The sequence below is a fragment of the Passer domesticus genome, chromosome 3 (assembly GCF_036417665.1).
Source record: "Passer domesticus isolate bPasDom1 chromosome 3, bPasDom1.hap1, whole genome shotgun sequence".
Classification (NCBI taxonomy): domain Eukaryota; kingdom Metazoa; phylum Chordata; class Aves; order Passeriformes; family Passeridae; genus Passer; species Passer domesticus.
In genome coordinates, this window is record NC_087476.1 from 106,093,197 (window position 1) to 106,105,108 (window position 11,912).

Here is an 11,912-nt window from a genome sequence, read left to right on the forward strand (position 1 = left end):
CTCTGAAATAAAATTAATTTGTTGATGTAAATTGTTACTCAGCAGGAATGTCAGGTCTGCAAAATAGCTGCAGTTTTAGTCGCTGAGAGTCACAGTGGCTTAAATAAGTAATTTCCACAAGTTCCATGAAACAGCTTATAAATGTTTTTATTTAATGTTAATATTTTATATTATTTTAATGGTGAAATTTGCTCTTCTTTCATAAAACACTTCTTAGACACCAGACTCCTGGGAAAATTGGAAAGAAAAACAGAAAAAAGAAATCACTCTAAAGCTCCCACTCATCAGCCTTGTATCATGGGGTTAAAATTCAGAGATGATAATAAACTTTGCAAACTTTAAATAAACAGCAACTGATATTTGAACATTGTAGCAAATAGATGATCTCTGAGTTATAGAAATTAAAGGTCAGTCATTCAAACACAAGTTATTTTATTTGACTCACATAATTTGTGGCCATACTACCTATTTAAACTGACTGGTAAATGTTTATTTACTTTTACATCATGTCCCCAGAGCAGCACAAAACAGTCTCAACACACTGATGTGTCTAGCAGCAGAAGCCACCCACACTGAAATCAGAGGTGTCATTGCAGCAAGGGCAGAGACACCTCTGCCCTCGGGGTGCCACTAGAAGGATGCTCTGCATGTGGTCCTTAGTGCATAACAGCTACCTTTGAATGTATTTGCCATTTCTAGGCAGATCTGTCCAATATATCCTGAACTCCCAGTGTCACAGTGTGCTGCTGCCACTGTCCAAGCTGGTTTCCTCAGTTCCAGTACATCTGTGCCTGCTGACATCATGGCTCTTGGCTCCATGAACATGCCTATGGAAACAGAGATGCACCAACCCTCCCTTTTCTAAATGCTTGCACAAGATTTGTGCAGTGGAGACCACTGATGACAGATGTTTTCTGTCAGTGGGAAGAGCAAACCATGGAAGCATGGATGCAAGTGCAGGAACTGCAGCCTCTCTTGTGCTCTGGGGAGTGCAGTGGCTTTCCTGCTGTCCATGCTAGCTTGCTCAGTGGCTCACCCACTGACAATGTGATTGTGCAGATCCTTGTTTGTGAAGTCAGTTCAATAGCCTCAAATGAGACTGCTTGCAGAGAGGGTGGGATTTTCCTGATACACACGGCTGAACTTTAAGAATTGAATGTCGTATGTCATTTAGGAATTGACTTTAGTCATATGTCCAGTGGATGAAATTGTATGAAGTCAACTGCTGCTCCTGGCTGATGGGAACTTTCTATGAGGATGGAAGGACAAGGCATAAAAATTGCTTGTTCTTTATAAACATGATTATTTATAATTAATAGTTTTAATTTTATTACCAGTAGAATGTAAGGTAAAATAAATGATTCATAAAGCTCATCTTCCCTTATCTCTGCAATTCTTTCATGGGCTCACTGGTAATATAATTTATGCTTGTTTCTCCATTTACTGCAATTGTTCTTTATCAGAATTCAGGCTATACTTTGCTGGCTGATTCTGATAGCTGGAAGTAATGTAAAAGGATGGTTTTAAAGTAGATTATTACAGGGAAAATAATGATTTTCTATCACCATGATGGTGTTTGCAAAGGGGATCTAAATTTTCTTTCGAACAATACTCTTAAATGCTTAATCCTCTCACCTCTATGTATATTTATAAATACAAGAATCCGAGTTACCTTTCCTGTCACCCCAAACCAAACATATTGGTAAGGCAATATGAAATGAAAAAATAATTTTGACTTGAGAATTTCTCTCATTGATAGAGAAGCAGATATGAAAATAAATAATAAGCTGAATAAACTCAACATAATAAGCTTCAATGTCAGGGTCATATCTGAGCCTGGTGCTAAGAGGGATAGTATTTCATCAAAGACAGATGAGCATTCTGTTTTCTTCTTGTCTTAAAAATCTGTGAAATCAGATCTCTCAACTCTGGAAAAGTGCAGCACTTTTCTCTGGAACCAGACAGAGCTACAGAAAGTCAGACCTGGTCCTTTAAGGGCACCTTGGTGGCTAAGTGAATGGGAATACTGCTAATGTGATACTTGCAGAGTTCAAGGTGGCCTTTGAAGGCAGCACAATGAGAAGCAGTCCCCAAGTATTTTTTGAAAACTTCCTTCCCCAGCTGCTTCTGGCAGGAGTTCTATGGGTTGGGAACTTGTCTGGCTATGATGGTTCGAGATGAGCAGCTGCCCTTGAGCATGTTTGCATTTACCTGCATCTGAATTTGTTGCTCTGACAAATATGGAGATGCATCCAAAGCTCAGCCTCCCAGCCCAGGATGAGGAGGGAAGTCAGCATGGTGGAGGCAGATGTGGCCAGCCACATGCTGGGGCAGAGAGGCTGTGTGGCTTCTGTCCCAGCCTCTGCACTAAGTGCAAGGACCTCTGGGCAGAAGCAGTGCTGGCCACCTCCTTCCTGCTGGCAGGGCACCAATTTGCAGACATTATCCCCAAGCAACAGGAGATGAGCTAAGCCAGATGAAATTTGGCCAGTTCAGGTGATAAAGCACTTTGCTGCTGCAGAGCTCATTATGAACCTCACAGCCTTTCTGGACCTAGGAGATAAACAGGGGAATTCATTAAGTGCATTGGCTTATTAAGAGTGACTGACTTACCTTCAAGATTCAGTCTACTTCATTTGTTGCTCATCATAGGTAATTGTAGATGATTAAGGATATGAGGGCTATCAATTTTCCACATATTGGGTAATCACCACCGTCCTTTTGTCTTGTCCTAGTTATTTAGATTCTGATTTACAAGTTCTGATTTACAGCGACATAAAATATTTTTACTTTTTAAAATTTTTTAATTTTTTTTTTTTTTTTGCAACTGGCTTGTCAAAGACACATTATAGCAATTTTTATTTCCAAGAAAAATTCCAACACATAAAATTTCAAATTTTAATCCACTTCCAGCAGTAGAAATGTCCCTGGAGTTTGAGGTACAAACATCCAAGAGTCAATAAATAGCTAGTTGTTGGAGCAACTAACCCAAAACAGAGTTAGCAACTAAGCCCAAAAGCAGGAAAAAAAAGAAAGAATTCTCAGGTCAGGGAATGGGTGCTGTGCCAATCTTTAAGTATTTACATCATCTGAGCAGTACCAAAAACATGAAAAAAAGTTAATGATGATCATGTTAAAGCTGTGAAAATGGAGAATAACGTGAAAGTGAAGAGAAATAGTAAAAAGGGCTGGGGAAAATAATTAAATGCTTAAAAGGCAGCATGTTAAAACAACAGAATAGAGAAGGCTATTAGAAGTAAAATACTCCTCCATTTAAAAGTGGAAATCCTGTCCAAACAAGGAAAATAAAAGACAAGTTAAACTCATCCTGTTGAACATAGAACTCTAATGAGGCAAGCCAAAAAAAGATTTTGAAGAGCAACTTCCTACAGGCATAAAAGTGACTAATAAGAAGTTTCTCAGAAACAGGAAGCCTTTTGGAAAGTCAATGGGCTGAGAGATGATTAAGGTGCAAATAGGATACTCCAGGAAGCAGCGCTGTGGTGAGAAAGCTAAATGAATTATTTGCATCAGTGTTCTCTTCAGAAGAGGTCATGAAGGTTTCCACACCTGAGCCATTCTTTACAGGTTCAAGTCTGAAGAGCACTCAGAAATCGAACAGTCAACAGAGGAGATTTTAAGAGCAATTCAATAAAATGAGCAGTAGCAAATCTCAAGGACCAGGTAGCATTAAACCAAGCATTCTAAAGAAGCTAAAATATGAGACTGCTAAACTACTAATTTCTGAAATCACTCTTGAAAGGAGAAAAATAGAAAGTCGCAAATGTGATGCTATTAAAATGAAAAAAACATTTAAGGAGCAGAACAGAAAAACTACTGACCAGTAAAATTGATTTCTGTACCAGACAAATTGGTAGCGATCATAGAAAATAGAATTGGTAAACACATCATTTTGTAGAGAGCAAACATGCCTCACAAATCCATTATCATCCTTTGGGGGAGTTAATGAGAATCAGACGAAGGGCTTGCTGATATACAGTGGACCTGGGTTTTCACAAAGTGATTCACATCACCAAAGATCCTTAAAGGAATTAAACAGTCATGGGATAAAAAGGAGGTCCCCTCACATGGTTTCATACATGACTAAAATAAAAACAACAAAGATTAAGGATAAACTGCCATGTTTGTAAAGTGGAGAAATGGGACCCAGTTGAATCCCACAGGGTCGCTGCTGGGACCCATCCTGTTCTGAATTAAATTTGATACAGGAATGGGGATGAACCCAAGCTATGTTCCAACTTTCCAGCTTTCAACTCCTTTCTTTGATCAGGAATACAGTTTAATTTGAGTATAGACTGAACAGGTTGGTGCATAGGCCTTTATGACCAGGAGACCATTGCCAGGCTTGTGTTATTGAGATTTTGTGGGTTCGTGAGCAGGCTTGAAGAGAAAGGAAGAAATTCCTTCTTTCTTTCTTAGGTTGGAAACTGCAGTAATGGCAGGCATCAGGGAATATGGTGTGTATGCCTCAAACTTGACAGAGCTGGCAGATATTCCTCTTGTGTATGTCAAGCAAATTAAATGCTAATATTGACCCACCACCAGCAAAGATACTTGTTGACTGAGGATGGGAGTAAAGAAACGATTTGCCAATCTATAGACCAAGATGTCAGAAATATGATACTACAGCATGAGACAACTTTTTTATAATTGAAACATCAGATTTTCACAAATTGTTACACTTAAGCAGTTTTATTACTCTCTTGTATGAATTGAAGCTCTTTATATGTTAAATTTGGCTATCTGAGAAATCCAGGTGATTTTTTACTGGAGGTATGTGGAGATAATTGATTGTCAAAACTAAGTAGCCACGAGTAAAAATTCTTTTTTCTGCTTTAATTAGTGAGCCTTTTCAGACACTCTGAATTCTTAACCCATGAGAACCTTAGGGCAAAAACAACCTTTGTACTGGCAAGTACACATCTATGTTCTTTTTTTGATATTAAATAACTGGAGTGTTTCTCCTTTAGAGATGTTATGGTCCCATTAAATGAGATGCTGTTTCAAAACTTATCTTTCAAATAAACTGCACTATAACTGTTGCATACAATGATCGTAACTCTGAACTACGAATCTATTCACAAACGGCATTGATGATACTCAGGGTTATATTTCTAGGCCTTTTGCTTGTATAACGGCTGTTTTGGGGCTTGGTAGTTAGTGTGGTTGTGTAATTTTTATTTCCAAGTAACATTACAGCCTAGCAGCAAGTCTCTTGTCTAAGAAATGCCTATATCTCACTTTCAGTGAAGCCATGAGTATAGAACAGGTAAATAAACCTTTGTATGGTTTGGTATAGCTTGCATACATATACATTCCCATATCTTCATGTGTACAGCACATCTTGGGCAGCAGGGCAGGCTGTAGGGTGTATGGCAGGTATGTGGCAGGTACTGCATATATGTGTTGTGTTATCCACTGGGGAAAACTCCCATATGGGAAAGTAATAATCACAGACATTAAATTAACAAAACTCTGAAGAAACCACAGCACAGCACTGTCAAAAGAGCTGTAAAAATCTACTTTCCCCACTCTTACCATGACAGCGAAGTTAGTGGAATTGAGGAATTTAATTAGATTGTCTGCTTGTGCTGTTTAGCACTGCCTCATGTTTTGTGGAATAACAGGCCCTGCCATCAAATTGCTCCAAGCTCTGGTTAGAACAAATCAGTTCACATCAATTCACATGAACAGTGCAATGACAGGTTACACCATTGAAATGTGGATTTAATGTGCAAGGCAATGCCAATCTGATCTGACAGTGGTATACAGCGATGGTGAGCAGCTGTCAACAAGGACACGAGTGCATGGAGACAGAAAGCCTGGAACATCCAACAGATTCTTCTTTTACTTATCCTCTTTTTGTACTGATTCAGAGAAATTGCTTGCATTTGCAAGGATACCAGGAAAAAATTAGGTCAAATAGCACAATATTGTCTCTGAAGTACTTCCATTCAAATGGGTAGAACGATACCCACTTCTTTCTTTCAGGGCTAAATTCAGCCCATTATTATTTTTGATGCATTTTGCATAAAATAAATTAATCAGTTGACAGGTTTAGAGTAGGAAGAGATTAAAAAAATCCCCAAACTAAATCTGTTTCATGATGTTCCCAAATTTGCTTTAGGCTGAAAGAAACTTCTGTGAAGTCTCTTTCTATCTTTTTCTTGTTTGTATAGTCTTCCACAGATACCTGCTATCAATTACTCTTCATAACATGATGGTGGAAGAGCTGAATTTTGGGTTGAGCTGTTAAGTCCATTCCTATATGTATGGTGAAAGGCCAACACCTTCCCTTCACATACAATTTCTGCAAGACTAGGATACTAAAACCATATCACTTCAATTCTGCTTATCTTTCTGAGAGATTAGGGAACTACAAAATGACTAAAGCAAACAGCTGCCTGAACTGATATCACATGGCTGAATTTTTCAGCATTCTTTTTCCCTTAGTATATTTGTTAATTTCTGTCCCTGCAAGACTACAAATGATGCTCAGCTGACCAGTGGAAAGTGAGAATAAGCACTGAGTTTTTATCAAGGGAACAGAACATTTCTTCTGCTCGGACAATGCTCTTACCATTTGTGGGATGAGGTGAACAGATAATAAGTACAAATCTTTCTTAATGTAACCATAAAGTTTTACAGCTAAAATTGAAAAGGTCAGGTAGTGCAAAAATCAAGGTTTCTATAGCAATCTTTAACTTGGCTACATTCCACAGCTGAAGTATTTTCTTTTCTATTTTACGTTGATAAATGTGTCATGTAATATATTCCTCTTTGACGCTAAATGTGTATGATAAGTATACAAGGCATGAATTGTGGTAGAAGTAACTGTTGCCATGGGAACTTTAACTTTTGCATATGCCAAGTTTGAATCTGTAATAGTGAAATCATAAGACTGCAATGGATGGGGGTGTGGCACATCCCTCTGACCCACCCTTTGGAAGCAATCTCATTTTTATATGCCTCCCTAGCAGCTCTGTGCTCCCACATCTGATCTGCAGCAGGTCCCTATGTCAGGGTGGGGAAACATTGTACCTGTTCTTCTGCCTCTCTTTTTCAGAAAGTCTATTGAATTTCTTCCTAGTACTGTCTGTCCACTTACAGGTGAGCCTCTAGAGGTTTGCACACAGGATCAGATCCGACCTATGTTGCCTTGTTCAGTGAGTTCATTAGCATCTGTTTAGCAATACTTATCAGTTATCTGGCAATTCCAGATGCATTTTCCTTTAGCCTCTCACAGATACAGAGTTATGGACCTATTTCATGTTGTGAAGAGCAAGGGTATTTATTGAATGGTGGCTTCTACTGGACCCAGCCAGAACCTGGAACCCTACTCCAGGGGCTTGAACAAAGTTATTTGTTCCCTAAGCATTTATGCCATCAGTTTCCTAGAGAAATACACTGGACAGAAACATTCTTCCTTTAGGCTCTTTCCCTAACATAGTCGTAAAATGGGGATTGCTGTCTTGCTGAAATTCTGATGCAGCAGTGTTTGTTTACTCCCAGATAGACCTCAAACCCTGAAATATCAAAAGCATGAAATAGAACTGCAGAGTGAAACGTGTTTGTAGATAGCAAAACTGTTCATTTAGTCAGTCTCTGAAGACACTCGTCACCTTGTGGGGATTTTTTCCAATATCCTTTATTTTTTTCCCTCCTGTGGCTGAAATGTAGCTCCTGAAGGAACTCAGTAGTGGGGAAAAGCTCAAACTCTGTATCTGTTGCACAATTCTGTGGGCCTCTTCTGACAGGAGATCCAAACAGAAGTGATATAGGAATACATTTTCCCGGGGAAATTCCAAGCCACTGTTCAGACATTTTGATACACGCTGGTAGGGTAGCCTGGATGGCTCCACAACCTCTGTGTGCATGAACCACTTTGTTCTCGCCACTTTTCTGTCCAGTGATTTTTCATAGCTTTAAATTCAGGAGGAAGAGGCGTGGCGGGGGAGATGTAGAGAGACAAAAGGAAAGAAGGAAAAAAAAAAAAGGAAAGAAGGTTGGTCTGTCTTTCTTCCACTATGTACACAATTATCAAAGGAAAGTGACAATCAACAGAAATTGGGAGGTAGCTTCCCAAGCAGCACTGTGTGCCATCACTTGAAGAACAAAGAGTTTATTCTCTCCCTCTTGGGATGATCACCCATGCCAAATATTCTGGCACGTTCTTGAGCCTGCTATCCAAATAATATTCACTTCCTAACAGGAACGTTTGTCTGTGGGTAGTGCTCTAAGTTAATACTGCTGGGGTTTGCAGGGCATGAGAATTTTCGATGTTGGAAAGGGCTTAAAAGGCCACCTCCTCTCTCTGCAGGCAAGCAGAGACTCTGCATTCTCTTCATGTAGGCTCTTCTTTGTCTTTAGGCCGGAGATTGTCTTAGATCCAAGTCAACCAGACAAAAGCTGATTATCTCACCTTTAAATAGAGGGATTACAGAGAAGTTGAAACTGGGTAACCAATCTCGCACTTGAGCAGCTGAGGGGGATAACCCTTCAGATTAAACAGATTTGAAGGAAGAAGGGGAAAAAAATTTCCAAGCTGAAGATTAATGCAGAGCCATAGCTCCAAGCATCACGCCTGACATTTGACTCATCATTCACAGTTATTAGTATCTGTAGAAAAGGGGAGCACAAATAAATGGCAATTTTAATTCATTCTTCAGCAGCAAATCTGCTTTTCCTCTAAAAAGTTCACCATAGGAAAAACTTTATTGAGAAGCATTAAAAAAAAGAAAAATGCCAATGTTGACATTAACATCTTTATCTTTTCTCTTCTCACAGCCCCACAACAAATGTTTTGGATTTTTTGTTAACAACATATATTTCCTCTTACTTATTGTGAATGCCTTGAAACTAAATGGGCTGCAATTAAATTCTTGAAAATACCCTCCCTGGAACAGGTCCCAAATTAGTACAAAGAAATGCTCAGCAGAATTCAGATATTACATCTGTGCAAAGGTAATTTTAAGCAATCCTTTAATTTTCCCAGTCCTTGTTTACTTATGCTGGTGTCCTGGAAACTCTTTTTCATCTTCACTGTAGAAACACTGTTAAGGCAAAAATGCTGATGGTAGCCTGGGCTTCCTGAAGGGAAGATTTGGTGGCTCCTGAGTTTCCCTGGGGCACAGGAACACACAGACTTTTCCTCTGTCTATCACAGTCTCTCCAAGGTCCGTGTTGGGGGTGTTTTGGAGTTAGCATTAGTGTGCTCACAAAGGGTTTTCCTGTGCTGGTACAAGCTCCCTGAGTTGCCATGTTGCTTTGGGCTAGCAGAGAGGTGCAAGCCAGGTTTTGCCTTCAAAATACACTAAAACCGAAAGCAGTTTTCTGGCATGACCCCACTAGCACTGTTTTGAGTCTGAAGTGGGTATATTTTTGAAGATCATATGGATCAAGAGTCCTGAAAGTAAGATAAACTGGATTTTGCAGGAGCTTTTTTCTGTTCTCTATCTAACCTACAATATTTAATACTTGGAACTGTAACTACTGAAGACATATTTTTCACCAGATCAACATATGGAATATAGTTCTGACTCTGCTTTAAGCTGGTACAATTTCAAGGAGGTGATCCTGATTTATACTCAGGTAACTGAGAGGAAAATCAGTTCTATTATATCCATAAGAGTGCTCATATTTTAAAAGGGCTAGAGTTTTAGGCTGTCATTTCAGCCAAGGCAAATAGATTTTCTTGTCACCCATCCTCAGAGTCCATGACAGTTAAGAGCTCTTTTAGATGGATTTTTGAGTTGGCGGAGGATAGCAACAAGCTACGAAAATACCACAGAGTGTCTTTTTAGTATTTTACCTTTTCTTCTGGTCTTCTTTATATCATCATAAACTAGATAAAACAGCGGTGCACAGCATGACTAGCATTTTGATGTCATTCAAACTACCAAAGAAGTGGAAGATATAGCTTAGTTCCAAGTGCCAGACATGCACTGGCAAGATTAATTTACAGCAAAGTCAGAAATCTGAGTAGGTTTGAATTATGCTCCTCCATAGTACAAAAAAAGAAAAAAAAGAAAGAAAAATATTGCACTGTGGAAATTAATGTGGCATAGTGCACAGAGGAAAGAAAAAACCCATTTTCTTTCCACTTTAGAGATAGCATCAGAGTCTAGTATTAAGACAAGCTAGTAAGAATATCTAACGCTGGCATTAGAAGAGAAATGTATTTGTCTTCCCAAGACAGGCCAAATTCTACTTTTTCGATTGTTCTGGTGAAGTACAGATTTACACCTGAACCAATAAAAGCAGGATGAACTCCTTTTTGGCATGCAAGAAGAGAAGAGATACAGATCACTCTGCAAAGCAGAAGGAAACAGTTAAAAGTACTTTGCACCACCAAAACACATTTCCCCCTCAAGTATGAAGCAGTGGGGAGCAGCAATCAAAATTGATTGTTCCAGTTAAAATTCTACATCATGATGTTACTGAAAAGGTAGCATGATGAGCTCAGCTTTTCTACAACATGTCACAAAAAATGTAGGCAGGAGCCTGTTAAGATTAAACCGTCCTTTGGCATATCATACGTTTTTTGATTTATTCTAAATCATAATTTTTTTTTTTTGTGATATTTTGTTTACTTCCTGGGGAAGGCATTAAATTCAAATTAAATCTTGGAGGAAGTTTGCTTCATTTGGGCCTTACCGTGGAAACCTCTCATGTATTTGTTTTTCTAATGTTGATGAATGGGTCAGATCTTAATAGCAGGTTAGACAGGTGTGATAGTCAAGATATATCAATAGCACTACTCTTTTTTGCTTTACCAGTCCACTTCTACCTTTTCTGTGCAGAAACTCCAAATATTTATGTAAATATGTAAATCAGGGTGATAAAAATTATAGAAAACCTTTTTTTTTTCTCCAGCTCCTGAGCCATAATTTTATGTTTTATTGCTGATTACAGTGACATAAAATAGTCAGTAAAACAAGTATATCTGCTTCACACAGTGCACAAACAACATTTTGGATGACTGTCTAAGTTATTTAAAATTTTTCCATGGCATGATATTTAGAATTGTGCCCCTTCTTAGAAATCCCTTTCCTTTTTTGACTTCTCAGTCGCAGTGATTTTTATGAGTAAGAGGTTAGAGTTCTTTAATCAAATTCACTACACTGAAGTAGAAAGTAGAAAGTCTTTATTTGCCATTAATTTGAAAATAAATTGTGTCACTAAGTCTCTCCCTTCATTGAAAGATAAGCATTTAGTAAAATTAAATAAAGTGCAAAGTTGCGTACTCAGGGAAGCTTGTGCAGTTTTTGACAGTCTTCTAAATATGATCACAACTTCTCTGATGATTTTCTAACTTACAGTCCCTCATGAATCCTCTTTCTCTCCTCTCCACCCTTACCTTAGGGTTTGTCTTATGCAAGCAGGACAGCAAATCTACCCAACTCAAAAATGAAAGCAGTTTTTTTGGGTTTTTTTTTGTTTTGTTTTGGTTTGGGGTTTTTTTTTTTTTGTTTTGTTTTGTTTGTTTGTTTTGGTTTTTTTTTTTGACCGTAGAGTTTCTACTTGGAGCTCATTCAATCCCTTGTTCGGTTTTCAGAAACCAGTGACAGAAATGGCTTCTGATTCATGGCTGTGCTTTGTTACCTTTCAAAACACTTGTGTTTGTAAGCTCTACTGTTGCTGGCTATGTTAGTGTTTACTATGTACAGATGCCATTGTGCAAGGTGTTGATCTTCCTCAATGTGGACAGGAGGAGTCTAGTGTCTTGGAAGTTGTCCACAGCATCTTGCAGGATCATGTCCAAACCCTAGAAACAGTCTTCTGCTTTCACACAAACCATTAATGCTGAGTGATTTTTGTGGTAATGCTAGGATTTAATTTTAACTTGCCTGTAATTTTTATTTATTGTAATATTTGTGGAAAGTCCAGTA